The following is an 18,963-nucleotide window of genomic DNA, read 5'->3' on the forward strand; positions in this document are numbered from 1 at the left end:
ACTATATAAACTGTTGGATATGTCTTGACATTATAGAAAAGACATACAAAATTGATCAGTCTGTGACAACTTATAGGGATATGGATCTTTGATTTGGCAAGGCGTCCATGAATAAGTTGTAGCGAAAAATTCTGCAATATCAACGACTGTAACAAATTCTTTACTTTATATTGAGGGTTTTGAAGAAACCTCTCTCTTTAGATTAACACAATTATAGAAGCATTTACGGTTGGATTTAAATTTATTTTTTATCTTGTTGAGGTAAAGATTATACAACCTACGAGACTCGATAGTATATTTGGACCCACAACAGAGTAATTCGTATAATCTATAGATAGGCATGATTTCTTATATTTTCGAAAAAAAAATATTTTTGGAATTCTTTAAACTTGATAATGCATATGTTATCCATGGATATTTATTAGAGTTTTTAAGTGTAACCGTTGGAACGCACTCTAATAAAAGTTATTTAAAATATCATAAAATCTATCAAATGTACATTCAAGATCGGTGTGACTATTACAAAGGCACATAGATGCTCAGTTTACGGAGGAGATAAGTATGTTAAGTTTGCGACTGACATAGAAAGAAACTGACTGACTTTCTTCAATTTGATGAAGGTTGATGTCAGAAAATCGATTAATAACATGTAAAGTATATTGGTTACTTCGGACGACAAAGGAATCAAGGCTTCAGAATTTGGCAATGGAAGCCACCTAAAAGAAGGCATATGAAAATCACCAAGAATTAGAATCAATCATTTTTTACAGGGTGAGCAAAAATTCGCTCGCGAACGATAAAAAATACGATCTTCTCACTTTGCTCATTTTGCGATTGTATTTTAACGCGATAAATTCTTTAGCAAATGAACGTTCACCAAACGTACGTTCGCACACACATTGCAAACGAGTGCGAGCACACAACAGCGATCGTATATTATGTCGGTTGTGCGTGAGTGCAGTAAGCAATTGTGTTTAATGGTCATCAGTACCGAAGAAAATAACGCCCAAGATGCTATGACCATGTCACAGAAGTATTCAATAACTTGACTAGTAGCCGGTTCCCAATCCAACATAGTGGCAATATTCGCCAAAAACTGGATAATTTAGCAAATGGACAAAGAATGCCTTTCGCAACGAATATACTTGACAATTGGGAAAATTTGTCAACTACAGAAAAAGTTCTGTTTAATCTGGCTGAAATAGTTGTAGCAGTTCTATTAAGTCAAGTTTTGATTGTTAAGTTAAATAACAATATAATGGGAAAAGTAGTATCTCATAATAAATTTAAGAAATTTAAATGTAATGTCTGGTCTACATGTGTTTTGTTTTAATCGAACGTTCCCACTCCACAGTGGTCGAGGTCGTATGGGAACAGCGGCCAAAAATACTTTCAGTGCAGATATCAGTGCAGATATCAATATGAATCTTTGGTTATGGTACATTGATGGTATAAAAATAAAAAATGTTACAAAATGGATATGGTCGAGGCATGTTTTGGCATGGTCCCCTTACAACGTACCTCCCGAATAAGGGTTATTTGCCCAATTTTTGTCACATTTCTACACTAGATTGTTCTGTTATTTGACATTTTACGCTCCAAAGACCTAAAAAATAGTCTACTGAAAATTATTTGGAACGGTCCGCCTTCAGGTAGAGTCCCCCTTGTAAAGGTACCTAAAAAATAGAAGTATTTTTATACAAATCAATTCCAAATTTGATTATATTTTTGTAAACAAAATAGACAATGTTTTTGTAAACAAAATAAACAATTCAATATAAAATAAAATCAATGTTACTAATGGATATATATAAATTTCATGTTGGTGTACAATGTATAACCATATCTTGTACTGTATATATATCTACCTTGTTTAGAAATGTAGTAGGCATTGATATGTATACATGTTTTATATGAAAAAATATATTTTTTCATTCCATTCAAGAACTTAAATAAAGCCGTTTGTTTGATATAAAACCGCTGCGTGTTTCAAACTTTCCAATAGGTTATAGGCCCAGAGGTTACGTGGAATATATTGGGAATTTTAATTCGTCTTGCGAGAATTAATTTAAATCAGTAATTCGTGTTTTTAACGGCAAAAATGAATGGAACAAATTTGCAATTTCCTAAGCTTTCAAATTCCAACTATCATAATTGGAAATTCAATATGGAGCTGCTATTGCTGGAACGGGAACTATGGGATATCATCGTTCAAGAAGTGCCAAGTACTCCTGATGCGAAATGGTTAATTCGTGACGGAAAAGCAAGGGCGACTATCGGTTTAGCGGTGGAAGAATCTCAAAAAGTTCATATCAAGAAGCTTAAGACAGCTAAGGAATTTTGGAATGTTCTAAAGAAGCACCACGAGAAGTCAAATTTAACAAATAAAGTAAGTCTTCTACGTCAAGTGTCAACAAAGAGAATACAAGGAGGTCAGTCGATGGAAGAACATATCACGGAATTTATGGATATTGTGGATCGTTTAAATGACCTTGGTGAGGAAATTAGTGAGCACAAGACGGTGGCATTTTTGCTTGGAAGCCTGCCGGAGGAATACAATTCTTTGGTTTCATCGTTGGAGATGCGTCCGGAGACTGATTTAACCGTGGATTTGGTAAAGGAAAAACTGCTTCAAGAATTTAAACGGAAATCTGAAGCTGCTCCAATGGCTGATACTGCTTTTAAAACGCAAAAGAAATTCAAGCCAAAATGTTTCTCATGTGGTAAGATGGGACACATAAAGAAAAATTGTCCGAACAGAAGACCGAATGTAAATCGAGCAAATGTTGCGGAGAATAAAGAAAATAAAAATCATTGTTTCGGTGTTACGTCGAAAAGAAAGGAACATAATTGGTTCATAGATTCGGCTGCAACTTGCCATATGTGCTGCGATGAAGGATCATTTTGCAGATTGAATAAGCAACAAAATGATTCAATATATTTGGCTGATGGTACCGAATTAAAAGCAAGTGGCATTGGTGAATGTCGTCTGGTTTGTCAAAACAAAGAAATATGTGTACAAGGTGTTTTGTACGTTCCAGAACTTGATGGAAGTTTACTGTCAGTAAGGAAATTGACAAATGAAGGTTACAAGGTGCATTTTGATTCGGATAGCTGTTCAATATTAATGGATGGTCAAGTTTATGCTACAGGAAGTTTGAGGAATAATTTGTATATCCTTAATAGTAGTCAAATGGCGAATAAATTGTATTGTGACAAAGCGGAATGCATTCATATGTGGCATCGTCGATTAGGTCACAGAAATATTCAAGCGATCAAGACTACTGCTAGTGAAGGTCTAGCTGCTGGATTGAATATAAAGAAATGTTCATGTTCGTCTGCTTGTGAGGTATGTTTACAATCAAAATTAACAAGAAAGTCTTTTCCAAAAGTGTCAGAAACAAAATCCGAAACTATTTTGGAAATAATTCACGCGGATGTTTGCGGACCAATGCACAATACAACTCCGATTGTTAATCGCTACTTTTTAACAATGATAGATGACTACAGCCGATACTGTCATGTTTATTTTTTAAAAACCAAGGATATGGTTTTTGATAAAATAAAAGAATTTGTTGAAATGACGGAAAATCAATTTGGTAAACGAATGAAGATATTAAGATCTGATCGTGGAGGTGAATTTTGTAGCAAGAAAATGGAAGGATATCTAAAATCAAAGGGGATAATTCATCAACTAACTGCTCCCTACTCTCCGGAACAAAATGGTGTAGCGGAAAGAAAGAATAGAAGTTTGATGGAGATGGCTCGCTGCATGTTGAATGATTCTGAAATTCATGTAAAATTTTGGGCGGAAGCTGTGAACACAGCAAATTATGTTCAGAACAGGATTCAAACTTCCGTTGCAAATGTTACTCCTTTTTCACTATGGTTCAACAAAACACCAAGCTTAAGTCATATTCGAATTTTTGGATCGGTTGCATACGCACATATCAACAAACAAAAGAGAAGAAAGTTGGATAATGTTGCGGTCAAATGCAATTTGGTTGGCTACTGTCATGAATCGAAAGCATATCGTTTACTCAACACTAAAACAAACGCTATTGTTATTAGTAGAGATGTAGAATTTATTGAACCAGTCTGTCGTCACAACGGTAGTGATTTAATTGAAGTTGAAAGAACGCCAGAGAATATGGTTAGTGTACCCTTGGAAGTTTCAAATTCTGATATGGAAAACGAAGGCATATCGAGTGGAGAAGACGAGGAGGAATTTCATGGTTTTGAGTCTGCAGATGAAATGTTTTCTACATCATCTTCTGGTGAATCACAACGAGAATTTCATGAAAATATTGCGTCAACTCACACTACTGAAAGAAGAGTTTCAACAAGAACAAACAAAAGCGTCCCACCTAAAAGATATGGGTGTAAAGTTTCCTATGCAAATGATCCTGTTTCTTACAAAGACGCTGTATCTAGATCCGACAATAAGGAGTGGGTGAAAGCCATGAATGATGAAATCAAGTCGCTACATGACAACCAAACATGGGATCTTGTGGAAATGCCTAAAGGACACAAGTTGATTGATTGTAAGTGGGTTTTTAAGGTAAAGAAAACCATTAATGACAAAGCCAAGTACAAGGCCAGATATGTAGCAAAGGGGTATTCCCAGAAGTACGGAGAAAACTATGATCAAGTGTTTGCGCCCGTGGTAAAGCAAACAACTTTGAGGACTCTATTGGCAGTGGCAAGCTATAAAAATATGAAAGTGAAACACATTGATGTTAAGACAGCTTTCCTCAATGGCGAGATAGATTCTGAAATTTATATAAGACAACCAGAAGGCTTCATTGAAAAGGGCAAAGAAAATTTGGTATGCAAATTAAAAAGAAGCATCTATGGTCTAAAACAATCAGCTCGCTGTTGGAATCTGCGAATTAACAATGTTTTAGTTAATTCTGGATTCAGAAGGGGAAAAGCTGATCCGTGCCTTTACGTAAAAGAACAGAACAATTCACCTGTTTATGTCTTAATTTACGTAGACGATATAATTATTGCCAGCGAAAGTAACGAGGAAATTGAAAATGTTGTTAAAACCATAAAGCAAAATTTTGAAATAACTGAACTAGGGGATATAAAATTATATTTGGGAATTGAAGTTACACGGAACAAAGAAGGAGTTTTCTATTTATGCCAAGAAAATTATATTACTAAGATGTTGCAAGAATTCGGACTATCTGGTGCAAAAAATTCTTCAATTCCAATAGACCCGGGATATTTAAAGGACACTCAACATGGTAATGATAAATTGCTGGAAGATAATCATTTGTATAGAAAGGCAATTGGATATCTGTTATACCTAGCAAATAATACGCGTCCAGATATTTCAGCTGCGGTGTCTATATTATCTAGAAGAGTTGAAAAACCAAGTCAAAGAGATTGGACGGAAGTCAAGCGAGTGTTTAGATATTTGAAAGGAAGTCAAAATTTAAAATTGTGTGTTGGTTCTAAGTCAAATTTGGATCTAAAAGGATATGCTGATGCTGACTGGGCTGGAGATGTCAGTGACCGAAAATCTACTAGCGGTTTTGTGTTTAAACTTGGTGACGCCATCATAAGCTATGCAAGTAGAAAACAGTCGAACGTAACATTGTCTTCAACAGAAGCAGAGCTAGTAGCGTTAGCGGAAGCATCACAGGAAATGTTATGGATTTATCAATTAATTAATGATTTTGGAATCAAAATAACCAATTCAGTAATGTATGAAGATAACCAAAGTTGCCTCAAAATACTGCAGGAAGATAAAATTAATCCAAGAAGCAAACATATTGATGTAAAATATTACTTTGTTCGTGATTTGCAAAAGTCTAAAAGAATAAGCTACGAATATTGCCCAACAGATAATATGTTAGCTGATATTTTCACTAAACCGTTACAAAAAATTAAAATTTGTAAATTTAGGAATTTAATTGGATTAACTATCTAACTTTAAATGTATACATGTATTTACGTTAACAATATCTGATACATTGAGAAGGGGTGTTGGTGTACAATGTATAACCATATCTTGTACTGTATATATATCTACCTTGTTTAGAAATGTAGTAGGCATTGATATGTATACATGTTTTATATGAAAAAATATATTTTTTCATTCCATTCAAGAACTTAAATAAAGCCGTTTGTTTGATATAAAACCGCTGCGTGTTTCAAACTTTCCAATATTTCAGTGTTATTCAAGTAAATCAAATGCAGATTTTAATAATATATTTTATTGCTTGATAACGTTCGCTGTCCCGTTATAAAGAATTTAGTCGAAACTTTTTTATATCTTTGTTGCCAGACTTCGCGGCCTCCCTATAATTCTCCAATCGATACAATGACATATTTTATAATGTCGAGAGCATGTATTAAAATTTTATGAACTGTGGGTGTAAGATAGTGTCATGGATATCTATTTGTTAACTCTTTAGCAGTTTCCAGTGTAAAGTCCACATTAATATGGCATCCGGAAGTCAATCCTTGCAACAATATTGAACAACTCTCATTTACATCTTTATCATATTCTATGTCATTAGCACCATAGAATTGACAAAATTGCAGCGAAGTCACTTCAATATATTGGGCATAACATACAAATCTGACAAAATCTGAAAGTTAAATTAGCACTTCAAGAATCTTAGGACCATTACTGATGGCGTGAAAAAAATCACATTCAGGGGGGAAAAAAATTAAAACTTTAACTGAAATCCAATTTTATTTTCAAAATTAATCTTAAAGGCAACTCAGAACACTCACATCGTCTGTATTATACCCAACTATTAAACACACAAATTACTGCACTAAAACTAAGTCAATACCTTGCTTTTCAATAATTATACCAAGATTTGTCATTTTAAAATGTATTTAATTTTGTAATACAGATCTATTTTTACTCCACTTTTTCACTGATCCCACTGGAAAAAGCAACTAACTACATTTTCCCTTTTTTTATGCTATTCTCGAAGTGGACCGTTAGAATGAAGTTAAGACTATTATGATTTCTAAAAAGCTTAACCTCTTAAGAGTTCATGTGTACACATTTGATAATAAATATCTGATTTTAATTTTTTGAATTTTGGCCAATGGCAGCGACCACTTTGCACTCCTCACATTTCCACCCCTGCCGACCGAGGAGACGACCTCCCTTTACGCAGGGATCGCGTATACATCGTGATCCGCATCATTATGGGAATTTAGTAGGAAATTGAAAACCAGCTACAGAATCTAATTCATCAGTTAATTTGTCAAATAATAAAATATGTATTTTAATTGTTATAAAAGTATTCTAGATTTAATAACTTCTAAACTCATACCAAAATCTACATTACTGTACACAGAATTAAAGTCAACGCACATTTTACTAAGAGCTTAGTCCATTGAATAATTCGTGCGGTGAAAATCAATATATAATAATTTGTAGTATCTACTAGATCTAAACGGAACATTTATTCTAATAGATGAGATCAGGAAATATTTAGGTATATTACCATTTAGTATTTTTAGTACAAACATGGAAATCAACATGTAAACCTCGTAAGGCAAATAGCAGAAATTGTTTTTGCACGGACTCTATTTTATCTGAGTGTATTGCATACTGATTATCCCATACAACAGAACCGTACTCTAATATAGATCTAACAAGAGACGTAAATAACTGATTTGTTATATTTGGATCAGAAAATTCTTTTGCCCACAGTTTAACAAAACCTTAAACACAATTTGCTTTATTTACCATTGTTATTATATGACCATTAAAATATAATTTGGATCCGTCAAGAGGCCAAGATCGACAAATGAATCTACAGTTGCTAATGAATGACCGTCTATATTATATTGCAATATTAGAGAAAAAGATCTGGAGAAGCACATATGCTTACATTGGCTTAAATTGAAATCCATACAATTTAACCTGCACTATTGGTCCTTTTATTACTGTTGACGTAAATTGTATAAGATTTGACATAGTTCAAAGATCACTACGAAAACCATGCTGATATGGACTCAATATAGATTGAATTTTCAGTGAAATTACTGCAGTAAATAATTTTTCGAATAATTTTGGAATGGCACTTAATTTTGCAATTCCTCTATAATTAAAACATTTGTAAGACTAACAGACATATGTAAAGGTATAATATAATTTTTTTCAGAAAGTAGGAAAGTGACCAAATTTAAGTGAATAACTAAATAATATAGTCAAAGGGAGTGCTTATCTTTCTGAACAATATTTAAGAATAAATTGGACATTTAATTGATTTTTAACAAATTTTATCAGCCTGGGACAACATATAAGGATACATATCTTTAATTTGGCAAGATATACTGAAATAGGCTTGTGACAAATTCTTTATTGTTATAATTCAATACTGAGGGCTTTGAGGAAACCTTTCATTTTAGGTTAACGAAATCAAAAAAGATTTAGGATTAGATTTAAAATTATTTTTAATCTTATCTAGGTAAAGATTATACAATCTACGATACTCTAAAGTATATTTAGATCTAGCAACAGAGTAATTAGAATAGTCTATTGTTAAGTCTGATTTTTTATATTTACGAAAAAGTTTATTTTTAGAATTTTTTAAACATGATAACTCAGGGGTTATCCACGGATGTTTATTAGAATTTTTAACTCTAGTAGTTGGTACACATTTCAGTTTAAATCTATTTAAAATATCATAAATTTATCAATTAAATATTCCAGATCTTAATGGCTGTTACAGAGGCTCAATTTACGGAGGAAATGAGGGTATTAAGTTTTCGAAAACTAGTTTTTTTTTGTAATTAAGGACAGTTTTAAATGAATTTATACTTTCTTCACTTACATAACTGTGAGTCATGGAGATGTACAAAGTTGGATGGTACATATTTTTAGGAGTGCATATTGGAGGAATTCTGAATATATCAAAATGGTGTGTTATATTTACAAACGCCAAATCAAGAATTTTTCACACTGTTTATTTGATAAAGATTCAAGTCACAAACACGATTAATAACTTCAAATGTATACTGGGTACTGTTCATTTCGGATGGCAAAGGAATTTAAGCTTCAGAATCTGGCATTGGAAACCAACTAACGGAAGGCATATTAAAATCACCAAGAATCAGGATGCGATCGGAATCTTTCATTTTTTCAGTGATTAAATTTATTGCTAATAAATGCTGATTATAAATGTCAAGTGAAGATGAAGGTGGAATATAAGAGCAAGTTACAAACAATTTAGATTTGCCAAATTCAATGGAAACATCAACAAATTCTATATCAAGAAAATCATTTAGATCAACTAAATTAGTGGTATATTTGGTATCAACTGCAATAAGGACTCCACCACCATTTTTACAAACACGATCTTTTCTAAATATTTGATATTTTGAGCATAAAATTCCACTATTTAATATAGACGTTTTTAGCCAAGTTTCGGATAATACCAATACAATATAATATAAACCAATGCTATCGGTATATAAACTGGTTAATTTTGTATTAAGCCCCCTTACATTCTGATAGCAAATAGAAACTGAGGCATTTCATTTCATTTCAGTGGATTTATTCATTTCATTTCATTTATTTACCTTACAAAGAAATATAAATAAGCACACAGGGCCCATAACTTATATTATCTATCTACAATACCCTAACATAATACAAATTCAATGATTAATTCAAACGTAACAAATAACATATTAAACCTAATAATTTATCTTAATAATTCACGAGAAGCTCGAACCCTACACCTCGATTCACTATCACCAACTAAACAATAGTCTAGTAGAGCAGTGAAAAAGTGTAGCAGAAACGAGCTAAAAATAAGAGAGAACTATTTTATTACTCACAAAACAGAGTATAAATAGTAACTCACATTATACCCTACAAATAAAATTAAGAAGATAATATAGTGGCTCCCCAGCCCAAACAAAAAGAAAAGCCCATAATAAACCGACGCAACCACTACAAAAACATAGCCTACATATTTAGGCGAAGGTATTCAATTACTTTAACCCTAAACAGATAATTGGTATGGGCAAAAGTACGTAAGGCCAAAGGAAGCTGATTCCACAATCTCACCGCCCTAACCACAAATGATCTCTCACCAATGGAGGACGAAAACCTTGGACACAACAATTGAGGATTTCGAGATGATCTACAAAACACAAAGTTGTCACGAAGAGGCGAGTCAAAATTGCACATAACACTGTAATGAAATTGAAGAATACGAAGATCAACGTAGCTGCTAAATGGCAATCCCAGGAGATCATTAACAAAACAAGAAACATGATCACCACGACGCAAGCCATACACATAACGAACAATCAAATTTACCGCCCTACGGATACGTTGCATTTGAGAAGAAGTAGTGCCGGAGACTACCTCTAGACAATAATTTACCTGCGATAGCAGCAAGGATACAACCACTCTCTTCCTAACATGACAAGGCAAATAAGCATTAAGACAATACAGCCTCCGCAGCTGAAACCTTATGCGACAAAGCAAGTAATCAATGTGTCTCTTAAAGTCCAACTTCCGATCAATTATAATACCAAGACATAATATTAAGAGAACCACCATTACCATGATCATTGAACAGCATAGCTTTAGTTTTATTCCAATTAATCATAAGGCCATTTAACGAAATCCACGACGAAAGAGACAAAACAATAGAATTAACCAACCCTTCCAACCCAGCAATATCAGCCTCTCTGAAGAAAACATGAATATCATCTGCATACAAAAACAGACAACACCTGTCATCAACAACTGAGTGCACAATGTCATTAATGAACATAATAAATAACAACGGTCCCAGTACAGAACCTTGCGGGACTCCACATTGGACACTACAAACTTCAGACGAAACACCCAAATGAACAACAAGCTGAGACCTACCTTCCAAATATGAAGCCATTAAACAACACGCAGAAAAAGAAAAACCAAACTTAAACCTCAGCTTGTCAAGTAAAAGGGAATGGTTGATCGAATCAAAAGCCTTTGACAAGTAAAGGCCCAATAATAACCCAACATCAGATGAATTAAATACATCTCTAATCATGTCAGTAAGATATAATAAGTGCGTGGTCGTACTACATCGTCGCCGAAAACCAAACTGAGAACTACTCAATAGCCTACGATCATCAAGGAAGTCAACAATCGCTTCTTTAATAATATGCTCAACGACTTTTGACATAGCAGGTAGAATGATTGATATTCACCAGTTTTCGGCACAGGAACAATCCGTGCAACCGTCCACGCCCGAGGAAAAGTAGATGTCATAAAAATCGAGTTAACAAAATTCAGGAAATGTATGGAAATATAAGTATAAAAAACTTTACTGGCACGCCATCAACCCCCACAGCTCCCGACTTAACTTTATTTAATGACCTTACAACATCAGAATAAAATATGCAATAAAACCGAAAAACATCATCTCCCACATAACCGTCACTATGAAGAGACTGACCACGCTCACCCGCAAAACCAGGATTCCCACTGGAAAAATAATGATTAGTAGCATTGACATCAATTGGTGGAGCTTCATTACCACTACCCAAAACACCAAACGACTTTAGAGATTTCCACAGCTGATTATTATTCATACGACCAAAGAAATCATTATAGTACTTACGCCTCTCATTCCTCATCACAGCCTTACAACGATTCCTATACATACAATATATTATTCTATTACCCTCCATAGGTCGCTTGCGCCACTCAAAGTACGCAAGATCTCTAAACATCCGTGCCGATTTCACCACATCAGATTCCAACCATGCATCATTCCTGGGGTTGTCCTTACGAACAGAAACAGGAACGAAAGACAATAGCGCGTTAAACAACAAATCAAATAGTGAAAGTTAACAATTCACATCAGAAGTGGAATATAAGGGGTTGAAGTACAAAATCGGATATGAAATTTAAAATGCCCAACCAATCCGCTCGGCCAAAGTTACGATACTTAATAAATCTCTCCTCTGAAAATACAGGCAGGTTAAGCAAACCAAAAACAAAGGCATGGTGTGACATACCAGGACATCGACCCTAAGACGAGAAATCCAAGGACAAATTATCACTAGTAAGGCAAAAATCAATTAACGAGGTAGAGTTATGGGCCAAATCATAATGGGTAGGTTTCATGTTATGCACAATAGTTAGCCCCAATGGTCTGTATAATCCTCACATCGAAACAGAGTTCGAAGACACAAATAAATTACAGTTAAAATCACCAAGAACAATGATATTAGAGAAGCGATCAAACAAAATCTCATGTACATCACAGAAAGACTGAACATCGCCATGGGGAAGATATACTACCGCCACAAGCAAAACCAATGCCCCAATATTCAACTCAACACACACCGACTCACAAACACCAAAATTATTTGAACGAAAAACTACCTTATAAGGAATGCCACTACCAATATAGAGACATACCCCACCACCAACACCATCACTCCGCACCACCTTATATCCTGGAACAACCAACGATTTCGATGAGACTGCAGAATTAAGCCAAGATTCAGTGACACCAAAAATGCTGATACCACTACCAACTAGCAAGGATCGAAGTTCATCAATTTTATTATTGAATCTCGATGGGCGAATACTTTGGCAGTTCAAGTGGCCATACGTTAGTTTACCAGACAAACCCTCAAATAAGGGTTTAAAAAAGTGAGCGTCATTAATTATTGGTCCCAGATTATCATCAAGTGACATCAAACCAAATAAAGGGGCTGGGGAGCAAAATTATGTAAATTCGATTTTGCATCTTATACTAAAAATTTGAAAAATATAAATATATAAATAATAAAAAAAATAAATAATAAATAATTATATGAAAGATTATTTAGAACAAATAAGCAATAATTTACATCAAGAAAACAATTAAATTGCCAATGAGATCAAAACAAAATTAATATTTACATTACATGACTACACTCCCAGCAGCATATCACCAACCAACGGAGCACCACCCGGTTGCAGAGGACAACTACGAGCAAATTCAGGAAGCTCTTGTCGCTCAAAAATTGTTTTACTTCCATCAGCGAGTATCACCTCAACTTGAGGTTCATCACTATTTAACAACCTGAATTTCTTAATCTTCTTCTTCTTGAGCAGGCCTCTGCAGGCAAAGACAAGACTAGATGCCGATTTAACAAGATGATCATTTAAGTAGATACGGGACTCCAATAGACAATTCTCCATAACTTCTTTTAGGGTTACCTTCCCTCTTTTAACAAATCGGCGGATAAGGGAATCTCTTGTCTGAATAGAATTAAACTTCACCAAAACCGCTCTACGTTCAGATATGTAACAGCACTGCTGCATGTCGCCATGAGATAGTTGCAACCCACACAAATTAGCAAATTTAACAACAAAGCTCCTGAGGTCTTTAATATTTTCCGGCAAACCTCTTATAATGATATCAGCTCTGTTAAGCCTTCGCTGGAGCACATTGTTAAAAGACTCAACCTCAGAAATCCTATCAGCAAGTTTCTTTTCTGCTAACAAAGCCGTACTTTTAAGTTCAGAGACTGTCATCTTCAACTCAACTACGGCCTTTTTAAGCTCAACCACATCACGCTTTACCTCAGATATTTGTGCATTATAAAGATCAAACAGAGCATCAGTTTTGGTACGGAATTCAGACAGACATCTAGCCATATACGTGTCCATTTGTTGTTTCATAGACAAAATCAAGTTATCCTGCAGCTCTCGCAGAGCATCAGAATTCCCAACAACATCACACGCAGCAACACCAACTGTCCCATCACCACCATTCAAAGAAGCATCAGCTGTGGCACCAACCCTAGATGCATCAACTGTAGTGTTCGCTTTTGTTCCGCGATCAACCACACCAGCGTCACCACTACCACCAGCAGCCCGAACACAGCACACACAAGTGTATCTGAGTTGCTTATTTATTTTAGCCTCAGCCTCAGAAATGCCAACGCAATCCAAATGGAAAAAATTTGCACAGCCTTTGCAACCAATTTTATATTTGGATTTGGCAATATGATCCTTACAAACATTACAGGTCAATAGCGATGGCATTTTCAGGATTACCTTGGCAGATGCAAATGAATAAAAAAGAGCGCCAAACGAAAATGCACAGCAACAGGTTAAAAAGGTGAGAAGAAAAACCAACTCCACCAAAAGCCACAGCTCCAGACCTTCAAACACCAATATCCACAAGTAATAGTCCAGTCAATTTGTAAAAATCTCCAATTTTAAATATTTAATTATTTTCTTGACAGAGATCAAATTTAATGCTTGTTCATTGCAGGGATCTATAGTGATAGTCAAATCATTTAGTTTTTTTGACACCGAATCTGGTCTTAGAGGCAAATGAGTCAAAATTCTTTTAAAATCAACTGTACAAAAATATTGTCAGGCACAACGATTCTATATACTTTCACAAAATGCAGATCGGAGCTTATAACATCTCAAAAAGTTATCTCCCTCAATTTTTGATTTCATATAATAGTTTATGTCATCGGCCGGTGCAAACCTATTCGAATTTATCATTTTCATGGTGAGAGCCATAGATAATGATCTTTGGACAGGTTGAGTTTTGCCAGTAACAATCTCGGGTCGATCACTAGTGATAAGTGAAGGAAGTGATAATTCCTAAATGTCATGAGTGGATTGGATTTACTTATACCGCTTTTAACTACCGGAACTTGGTGTATAACAACACTGACATACGACTGTTCACGCCCAGTCTCAGTTGTATCAGTGATATTAACTGAAACTGGTTTTGGAACAATGTTCTCCACAGAAACTATGGCGTTGCGACTAGGCATTCTCTTAGTTGGTTCCTTTTTCGCAGCCCTTTTGCGTTTCTGACTAGAAACTGACGGTGACGACACATCTAATTCTTGGTATTTCTCAAACAATGTAGAGAAATTCTCAAATCGGAGTGATAGTGAAGAAAAATCTTTTTTCATCGATGTCAATTCCGACTGCAAATCCTTTACAAAATTGTAAAAGTCTGCAGAGAGAACACCAACATTATTTCTAATAGCACATTCAGCCATTGATTAAGACAAAACCAACAGGTAACACACAATTCATCCTCTGAACAATATTACACAATTTAAAAGCGCACGACATTTTATTTATTTTAATTATAATTTTTTTAATATACAAGTTACAACTATATCTTATAAGATCAGATCTGTAGATGGAATTTTTTATTTATTTATTTTATTTTCTTCTTTTTAAATGTTGACAACCCTTTTGAGATGTGAAACTAAACAATTAATTATAATTTTTTTTAATATACAAGTTACAACTATATTTTTTAAGATCAGATCTGTAAATGGAATTTTTTATTTTCTTCTTTTTAAATGTTGACAACTCTTTTGAGATGTGAAACTAAACAAGGAGTTATGTTACAATAACTAATTAGCTAATGTAACCAAAGAAACAGGATAAAGAAGAGAACATAAAACTACGCATTTTGAAAATTGATATTATTTTAAACACAAAACAAGCCTTAAAAACACTACATCAATTATCACTATTGCAATTGTAAAATCAATATTAATCATTTTTAAAAAATTTTTATATCAGATTAAATATTTTAATAAAAGATATAATTAATAATTTTTTCAAAAGCACGGAGCACAACAACTTATTGACACTAATCACAATAGTGTTGCCGATTTTATTTATTTTTATATTATTTAATTTATTTTATACTTGAAGTGAAAAGATATTCCTAATCAAATTGATGTATCTACGCCGATTCTAACACATTTTTTATATTTTCTTACTACTTGGTGTATTTTATAGGACTTGAGCGGTAATAATTATTGTCCTTTCGAACAGGCAATGAAAATATTTGTTTTTAAACAGCATCATAAAACGTTCTATCTGCTCAAAAATGTAAACACACAGCGAGCGATTAAAAATACGATCTTCTTGCATAATCTCATTTTGCGTTCTCAAAAAAAAAAACGAACGTTCGCGAAAAATCGAAACGACGACGCTTGCAGCGACTTTATATCGTTCGTGAGTATTTGGTTTATTGCTTATGCTCGTGAGAGATTGTAAATGCATGTGCGCTCTTTGCAACTTTATAGAATTGAATAGTTGTGAGAAAGAGCGTATTTTAATTGTCTCCGCACCTGTTTTTTACGATTAAGTATACTGAATATGTAATATAAAAACAAGTTATAAACAATTTTAATTTGCTCATTTCAACGGAAACTCCAATAAACTCTATATCAAGAAAATTACCGGTGTATTTGACATTAACGCGATTTTTTATAAACATTTGATGCTTCAAATGTAGAATTTCACTATTTAATATAAATGTTTTTAGCTAAGTCTCAGATAACACTAATAATTATAAAGAACCCCAATGCTCTCAGTATATAAACGGGTTAAATTTGTGTTAAGCTCCCCTACATTCTAATAATAAATAGAGAATTATTTAGTTTTTTTTTTTTTTTTTTGGCCATGAATCTGATCTTACAGGCAGATGTGCTAAATTGTCGGATCTCTCCAGAAATTAAGGCCATATCAGTCCAATTTTTTTTTAATTTGGAAAAACATTTTTTTGTTCTACAACTTTGAAAAAAGATCTACTTTCAGAAAATGCTTCGAAGCTTATAGCACCTCAAAAAGTAATCTCCCTCGATATCTGTTTTTATATAATAATTTATATCATCAGCCGTTGTTTCAGGTGCAAACGTGGACGCAAATACCATCTTCATGACAGGAGTCATAGATAATGGGTTTTGTACAGGTTGGGATTTACAAGTATGGGGGAAAAACGCTAGATGTGGGAAGTGGAGTTTTTTCAGAAACCACACTATCATTATTCAGAACCTCAGTATTCATTGCCACTTTCCTAACATCCCCATTAATTACCGGGCCTAGGTGTGTCACAACACTGGCAAAGTTCAATGTTCACCCATGGTCTCGGTTGTATCAGATATATTATCAGAAACCGGTTGTGATACAATGTTTCCCGTAGAAACTATAGCGTTGCGACTAGGCTTTCCCATAGATAGCTCTTGCGTTTCTGACCGGAAACATACGGCGACAATACAAATTCATCTAGTTCTTGGTATTTCTCATATAATGCACAGAAGTTCTCAAATCGAGATGATAAAGAGCAAAATTCTTTCTTCATTGATGCCATCTCCGATTGCAAATCCTTAACAAAATTGTAAGAGTCCGCAGAGAGTTTTCTACAATGAACGCAACACCATTGAACGCCAACATTATTTCTAATAGTATCAACGACTTTCGCATTGATACGAGCACACTTAAAATTCAATTGATTAAGACGGAACCAACATGTAACACATAATTCATCATCAATTAAGTCGGGACGTTTTTGCAGGTCAGAAGTCCAGTAAGTAGGCCAGCCGGTAGATATCACATCCAGTTTAGCGAATGAAATGGAATTTTAAAATTGTCTACCTATGGGTGTAATAAGTCTAGATCCTCGGAAAGTGTGCTTAGCATTATAATCTACTACCATATATATCTACTACCAAGAGATGAGAAGAAATGTGTGAATTCAACTTTGCTTGGAGGACAATATATTGCAGATATAACTATATTCGTTGAAGATAGTGCAAATGCTATAGCTTGTAGGTTGTCATGCTTATATTCTGGCATGGGGTAATGTTGAATTTTATTATCACCGCAGTGCCACCGCGTAACCTGTAACCGTTTATTCTAATAAAGTTTCTACAGTAAAAAGAGTTTCAGATACCAGTAAAATCACGTGTTTATGTTGACTTAAGCCGTTTGCGTTCCAAAAAACAGATTGTAATTTTATTTTCTATTCTATTCTATTCTATTTTTATGGTTGTGCGAGTCATTTCTCAAATTGTCAGAATATACAGGCATGTCACAGAATGTAAAATCGTTCAAGAGTGAAAACGAAAACGGTTTTAGCTTCTCTAAAAAACGGAAAACGCAAAAATTTTGCGTTTTGATATCACTTTCAAAAAGCAGGGTGAAATTGAAATGTTTAGTGATTTTAACGTAAAAAATAAACAGAAGACACATACATTTAACAGAAAATATTGTATTAACCAAATTCTCTTAGAATGAACATGTTTTTGGAATTTATTTTACAAAAAATCTATTATTTTTCTAATCCATGATGAAAAATAATAAAAAGGACTTGCGAGGAACTGGTGGTGGTGATATCAATCAATATGTTTTCAGTGAACACGAGAACAGTTTAATCAGAATTTGCGGATTGTATAAAAGTGTCGATGGAGTTGGTGGTGCAGTCAGCTTTGCGGATTTTGTAAGTGAATTAGACCTCAGTTGTTCAGAAAAAGAAAACTTTGATTCGTCATCATCTACACATATTCCAAGAACTCGAAAATCAAGTCAATTAGTTTTAAGTGAATCTGAAAACGAAGAGCTTAATTTATCACCCTCAAATTCAAAGCAGACCAGTTCGATTTTAAATAAAAAAGATAGACCTAGATCATGCATTCCAGCTGCTTTTAAAAATGTTTCTACATTGGCAATTGATCCAAGAACAACAACATTGGAAGAAAACCGTTCGCGAACACCTGTTCAAAAACGACTTAGAAATAAAAGCTTATCGTTTCTCCGCCATCTACACCAATAAGACAAGTGTCGGGCAGCCTAACAAAAGCAAAACCCACGCCTGCAGTAAAAAGACCCCGGTCAAGAACTCCCCCAAAGCAAGATCTAAATGCGCTTTTAGTTGAGGAAAATTCTCATTTACAAAACTTGGAAAAAATTTGTAAAATTCTAGAAGATAACAGTAAGGAAATGAAAAAACAAACTGAAAAGTTGGACAGACTTTGTAACATCCTGGAAAAAAAGTATGTGGAAGAGCAGTTACATAATATTGAAATGCAAAAGAGAATGCGTGAACGGAACGAAATGAAACTCAAAATAGTTGAACTTGAACTCTTAAATATGCTGTAGAACAGGAAAAAGCAAATACGACTCGTTCTTAA

General features: G+C 34.1%; 1 protein-coding gene across 2 annotated transcripts in view; it reads left to right on the top strand.

The window, feature by feature from the left end:
* Nucleotides 1–18,963, top strand: part of LOC101895110 (E3 ubiquitin-protein ligase hyd) — a 169,846-nt gene that overhangs the window by 107,519 nt on the left and 43,364 nt on the right. The gene's annotated exons all lie outside the window — the stretch shown is intronic.

The sequence above is a fragment of the Musca domestica genome, unplaced genomic scaffold (assembly GCF_030504385.1).
Source record: "Musca domestica strain aabys unplaced genomic scaffold, Musca_domestica.polishedcontigs.V.1.1 21, whole genome shotgun sequence".
NCBI classification, from domain to species: Eukaryota; Metazoa; Arthropoda; class Insecta; order Diptera; family Muscidae; genus Musca; species Musca domestica.